The sequence below is a fragment of the Phoca vitulina genome, unplaced genomic scaffold (genome assembly GCF_004348235.1).
Source record: "Phoca vitulina isolate PV1807 unplaced genomic scaffold, GSC_HSeal_1.0 scaffold8, whole genome shotgun sequence".
Taxonomy (NCBI): Eukaryota; Metazoa; Chordata; class Mammalia; order Carnivora; family Phocidae; genus Phoca; species Phoca vitulina.
The window spans coordinates 70,543,291-70,550,375 of record NW_022589711.1 but is presented as its reverse complement, the minus strand read 5'-3'; positions in this window follow the sequence as shown (position 1 = coordinate 70,550,375).

The following is a 7,085-nucleotide window of genomic DNA, read 5'->3' as shown; positions in this document are numbered from 1 at the left end:
AACCCCAGAATAATGCTGGCTTTATCTCCCTACCTCCAGGCCTCTCCAGGGCAGGGGGACCCTCTTAAGGTAGGATTCAGACCTATCCACACGAACATCCTGGAAGGGAATAAAGCTAAGGTAGCTAAGAACTGAGAGAAGCTGGAAAGAAAGACATAACTCAGCTGGCAGAGAGTCTAGCTGTGTGGTCTGTGTCATGGGTTAGAGTGTTCTCTGAATGTCAATCAGGTCAATAGTGTTAATAGTGGTTAATAGTGTCCTTCATGCCAAAGCAAGGTCTTTTACCTTCTTCGGACCCACTGAAAGCTGTATTTCCTGACAACACACCTTTAGAGTGTCCCCTCCAGTGCTCCTTGAAAGGAAGATAAGATTGTGTAGAGTGGTGGTGGAGATGGGAGAGAGTGGAGGCTAGGATGGCACTTGAGCAACCCCGGAAGTTGGCTTGTACCACGAATACCTTGTAAAGGGCACATAAAGTCATGGCCTCATCTTACCTGCTCTTGAAATTCATAGATGAGACAGAGTTCAGCATATCATGGGGGTGAAGAGCAAGGACTCCAGAGTCAAACTACCTCAATTTGAAATCCTAGTGGCCTTGTACATTTACTTACCCTTCCTTGTGCCTCAGTTTCCTTACTTTTAAAATGGCGATTATAATAACCGTAGAGTTTAGAATGGTAAAAAATGTCAGGGAGGAATATGTATGGCGGTGGCACAGGTTATACAACTAGGCAAATCCAGTTACAGTTGGAGATTTCAATACTTCTCTCAGTAATTAGAGAACAAGTAAAGGAAAAATCATTAGTAAGGAAATAGGAGACCTGAACAGCACTATTAACCACTATTAACACTATTGACCTGATTGACATTCAGAGAACACTCTAACCCATGACATGGACCACACAGCTAGACTCTCTGCTAGCTGATCCAATGCCAAAGTTATTAGAGGTTTTCTTTGTACCTGATTTCTAACTTGACAAAAATGAAAATTTATATAATTTGCAGAGCTGATAGAACAATGATTCTTACTTCATAATATATATATATAACTCATCTCACATTTTTTCCCTTCTGATAGTTCTATCATATTTACATGATTTAGATGCTTTCTGCTTTTGGAATGTGTGGTGTGAGGGACATGTACCTCATTCATCCCTCCCCTGCGCTGGAATGTGGGTGGGCAATGGCGGATGGCAGAGATGGGAAGGGGCATCTGGAGATGGGCATTGAATTTCCAAAAATAATAATGAGGGGAGATGAAGATGGGTCTTTGGCCATGTTGTCACGCTATTATTTGTTGTTATTTTCTTTGCTTTCACTGCACTGCTCTGATTTCATCATCTGTTTCTTATTCCAGCAAAGTGGTGTTAGGTGATGTAATAATTAATTGCCTAGGGCATCCAAGATTGAAACCAATCTACACACAAAATGGGCCTCTTAGCACCAATTAAGAATAGTGGGGCAAAGCAAATCCTATACACAAGGAAATAAAAATTAAAAAAAAAACAATTAGTGAGAAGAGCATGAGATAGTGCAAGCAAATAAAGAAATCTATACTGCGGTGGATGAATCATTGTCCTGACTTCCCCCCGGGGTTTTGCTTGCTGAAGCCCTCCTGCTGAGATAGATGTGCTTTTGCAAGGCAGAATTGGAGATGAGTAAATAAGAAGGTGGTTATTCACTTTTATCACCACAGCAACCCACATGTCAGTTCAAGAAAATGCTAATGAAAATTTTGTGAGGTTTTGGAATCAGAACCAAATTACTTTTAGAATTAAAAGAATCAGAGTGGGGACAGCACAATCACTTATCTGATGAAACAAGAGAAGGCCTGATGGAAATCATCTTGGCGCATTAGGAAAACAACCTCAGGGCTCCCGCTGACAGGACACTTTTCCCAAGTACTATTAATTATAATGCATTATTAGCTAACTGCAGGCAGCGGACACCCTTTGCATGTTAACTACAGCGCAGCAGCCATTTAGCTAGTGGGGTCTGCTCAGTCTTTACAATTGTCTTAATCATTAGTGAGTTAGTTAAACTATAACGTTAGGAGATAAAAATAATCACCTGTGTCCCTTGGGAACAAGTCTAAACTGGAACTGGTTGTCAGAGGCTCTGAATACAGACATTCCTGACTTTGCAGATTGATGGAACACAGCTCCAGACTGAGCCAGCTTCACCCTGTCTCCTTAGGGTTATGCAATATCATGAAGTCATTGTTAGAGGGTTGATTTCTGCTTCAGAGTGTTGTAGGTGTATGAAATGGGCAGCGGTACCATGGCCTTTATATTCAGTTCTCAATCATTCAGAGATTGATGATGCAGTTAGCAGATTTTTGAAACTCATGTTCCTTTCAGTGCTCTTTTTGGGCCATTTCACTGATTATTAATGGCTCCACCTGGGGAGGTCTGGAAATAATGCTGAAACTCAATTGAGCCTCCTTGGCAGTTCTGGAAAGAGGTTTTGAGTGTAGCTCAGAGACTGTGAAGAGAAGCTAAAATTGTGCTTTAGTATTATCTCTGGATTTTGGTGATTGGCATATTCCTCTTCTGCAAATCACCTAGAGTAAACAGAATAAACAAGGCTTAAATGGTTTGGTTTTGGTTCATGTTTTGATAACTGACCATAGGCAGAAAACATGGAAAAAAAAATCTCTCCTCAAGTAACCTGAGAAGATAAGTTCATTGCCTTTTATTTTATCCAAATTTTTAAAAACATTAAATTGATGTTTTAAATTTTATATACAGTAAAATTCACTCTTTTTGGTATACAATTCTATGCGTTTGGACAAATATATAGTCCAGTAAACCACCGCTACAATCAAGATAAAGAACAGTTCCATTACTCTCCCAAATTCTCTCATGCAGCCCATTTACAAATTGACCCTGATCTTTGCACATACTACCATACTCTGATTTCTAGTCCTGTCCTGTCCTGTCCTATCCTATCCTATCCTTTTAGATATCATATTGGTGGAATCATAGATTATGTAGCCTTTTGAGTCTGGTTTTGTTCATTTAGCCTAATATATTTGTGATTCATCCATGTCGTTGCATGTGTTAAATTAATTAAACAAGGAGGCCATCAGACTGAGGTGGCTTTAATGCCTTGGCAGTCTATATGAGCAAACCAAAACCTCGGTCTGTAAATGCCTGGAGGGTGAGAAATGAAAATCTGAGGATGGCCAATCACAACCAGCCAACTAGGCTTTCCCAAATAAAGCAACCCTATAGCCAATCAAATAATTTTTTGTTTTGTTTCTGCATCTTCTCTATGAAGTCTTGCTCCTGCTTCTGTTGGTGGAGCACCCCTAACCACATCCTTTTTGGCACTGCCCAATTCTAATTGATTTTTGCTCAAATTATTAAAATTTTTAATAAGCCCCAGTTTATCTTTTAACACATTTTCAGTTATTCAGTCTTTTTTATGGCTGAGTAGTATTCTATAGTTTCTTTATCTATTCATCATATAAATGGCATATGGGTGTTTAGTTTTTGATGACTATGAAAAAAGCCACTATAAACACTTATGTACCATTTTTTCATGTAAACATAAGTTTTTATTTCTCTCAAATAAATACCTGAGTGTGAGATTACTGGGTCTTATGTTAAGTACATATTTAACTTTATAAGAAACCACCAAACTGTTTTCCAAAATGGCTCTACCATTGTGCATTCCTACCAGGAATGAGTAAGAGTTCCATTATTCTGTATCCCCACAAGCAGTTGGTATTATTAAGTCGTTTTCTGTTATTGATTTATAGCTTAATTTTTTCTGATTAGAGAACATACTTTGTATGATTTCAATTTTTTTTCATTTATTAAGACATGTTCTTTGGCCCAGAATACAATCTATCTTGGTGAGTGTTTCATGTGCACTTGAAAAGAATGTGTGTTCTGTTTTAACATAGAGCGTTTTTTAAATGTTGATTAGTGTTTTTAAAATGTCATTTGTTGGTTTTTTTTTTTTTTTGTACTGATTTTTTGTCTACTAGTTCTATCATTTACTGAGAAAAGGGTGTTGTAGTCTTCAGCTGTAGTTGTGGATTTGTCTGTTTTTTCCCTTTCATTTCTATTTCTTCATGTATTTTGAAACTCTTGTTGTAGGTGCATATGTATTTAGGATTGTTGTATCATCTTGGCTAATTGACCCTTTTATTATATAATGTCTCTTTTATCTCCCTTAGTATTTCTTGTTCTGAAGTCTATCTGATATTAATATAGCCACTATAGCCTTTTTTTTTAGTGTTTGCATGATACAGTTTTTCAGTTCTTTCACTTTTAATCTATCTGTGTCTTTATATTTATAGTGGATACCTTGTAGACGGAACATTGTTAAGTCTTATTTTTATGCCCAATCTCACAGTCTGTCTTTTAATTGGTCATTTAGACATTTACATTTATTATAATTATTAATGTAGTTGGACTTAAGTCTACTATTTTATTATTTGTCTTCTGTCTTTCCTATCTTTTTTTTTTTTAAAGATTTTATTTATTTATTTGACAGAGAGAGACACAGCGAGAGAGGGAACACAAGCAGGGGGAGTGGGAGAGGGAGAAGCAGGCTTCCCGAGGAGCAGGGAGCCCGATGTAGGGCTCCATCCCAGGACCCTGGGATCATGACCTGAGCTGAAGGCAGACGTTTAACGCCTGAGCCACCCAGGCGCCCCCCCATCTCTTTTGTTTCTTTTATTTTCTTTTCCCCGCCTTCTTTTATATACTTAATTATTTTTAATATTCCATTTTATTTATTGGCATTTTGGCTATATTTTTTTATATTATTTTTCTAGTGGTGGCTCTAGGCATTACAATATACATACCTAACCATTTACAGACTACTTAAAATTAATATATTACCCCTTCAAGTAAAATGTATAAGCCTTAAAACCATATAAGTCATTCTGCTCCCCTGCTTTTGTTTTATAATGCAATTATTACCTCTATGTATGTATTATTACTTCTGTATACATTGAAAACCTTATCAGACAATGTTATGTCTTTTGCTTTCAACAGTTGTACATGTTTTAAGGAATTTAAGATGAAAATAGTTTAAAAAATATCTACCCAGATATTTACCAATTCCTTAGCTTTTCCTTTATTCCTGAAATTCCAAGTTTCGCTTTAGTATCATTTCCTTCAGCCTAAAGAAATGCTAAGGAAATGTCTTCAGCATTTCTTTTTGAGTAGGTTTAATGGCAATATTAATCTCTTGGATTTTCTTCATCTGAAAATGTTTTTGCTTTCCCTTCATTCCTAAAAAATATTTTGCCTAGATTTACTAACTTATGTTTTCATAAGCAGTGTATCAGGGCCCTGTTTTCTTAGCACTCTTGCTAACCTCAGTGGTACCATTTTTGATAGATTTGACAGGAAAAAATGGCATCTTATTTTTTAGGCATCAAGAATATTTGCCTTTTGTTATATAATTTGCCATTTTCCCCCACTTTGTTATGTATTTGTAAAAGACATACACAAGTGTTTAATTCCTAGGTAGAAAAGCTATCTTTTTTTCCCTCTTACTTTTTCTCCCTTTGCTTTTATTTAGAAAGATGTTTTACACCCCAAGGTGAGATAAATACTCATCTACATTTTCTTTTGACTCTTTTAGTTGTTGTTTCCTAAATTTAGCACTCTTTTCCATTTGCCTAATTGTTTTGGTTAGCGTGAGGTAGTCATCTAATTTTATTTTTTCTAACTAGTAAATATGTTCAGTAACATTTATCAAGTTATATACACTTTCCCCTTGTTTGAAATACGTACTTTGTTAAGTATTTTTTTTAAGTTTTTATTTCAATTCCAGTTAGTTAACATACACTGTTATATTAGTTTTAGGTGTACAATATAGTGATTCAGCACTTCCATACCTCACCCTGTGCTCATCAAGACAAGTGCACCCCTTAATCCCCATCACCTATTTCACCCATCCCCTCACCCCCCCTTGCCTCTGATAACCATCAGATTGTTCTCTATAATTAAGAGTCCTTTTCTTTCTCTCTCTCTCTCTCTTATTTTTTCCCGTAGCTTGTTTGTTTTGTTTCTTAAATTCCACATGTGAGTGAAGTCATATGATATTGATCTTTCTCTGACTGACTTATTTCGTTTAGCATTATACTCTCTGGCTCCATCCATGTCATTGCAAACGTCAAGATTTCACTCCTTTTTTATGGCTGAATAATATTTCATTGTTTATACATACCACCTCTTCCTTATCCATTCATCAGTCGATGGACACTTGGGCTGCTTCCACATGTTGGCTATTGTAAATAATACTGCTATGAACATAGAGGTGCATGTATTCCTTTGAATGAGTGTTTTTGTATTCTTTAGGTAAATACAAAGGTTTTTTTTTGTTTTTTTTGGTTTTGTTTGTTTGTTTTATTTTTTTTTAAACTAAGTTCTATGCCCAATGTGGGATTTGAACTCACAAGAGTTGCACACTTCACTGACTGAACCAGCCAGGTACCCCTTCTACTTTGTTAAGTATTAATTACTTTTTTGGAGTTGTGACTGTTTCTGGGTTTTTAATTATATTATGCCAGTCTATGTATTTGTACTGTGCCACACTTTTATAGTAATAACTTTTTAGTATTGCCAGATTTAGCAAATGAAAATACAGAACACCCAGTAAAATTTGAATTTCAGATAAGCAATGAATAATATTTTTAGTATGTGTATGTTCCAAATATTGCATGAGATTCTGAAATTCAAATTTAACTGAGTGTCCTGTATTTTATCTGGCAACCCTAAATTCCAGTATCTAGCCATACAGTTTGCCTCCAGTCTTTTCCCCCTTTTAAAAGTGTCCTTTTTTTTTTTAAAGTAGAGTCCTTTAAAAATTGGTGGATGGGTTCTTTGGGGAAGTATTTAAGTGTGATTAATGGCTACACCAGCAAAAGAAAACAAAAATGGGTTACATTTCATTCTTCAAAACAGACTAATTTTAAAACATGTTAATTCCACATGTTAATTCCTCCGAGGCTAGTTGGCCCTTTTCCCCACTCCACCCTTCCCTTTTATCCTGGAGAAAAAGTTCTTTACCATTTGCCATGGACTAAATGTTTGCGTCTTCTCCCACTCCCCACT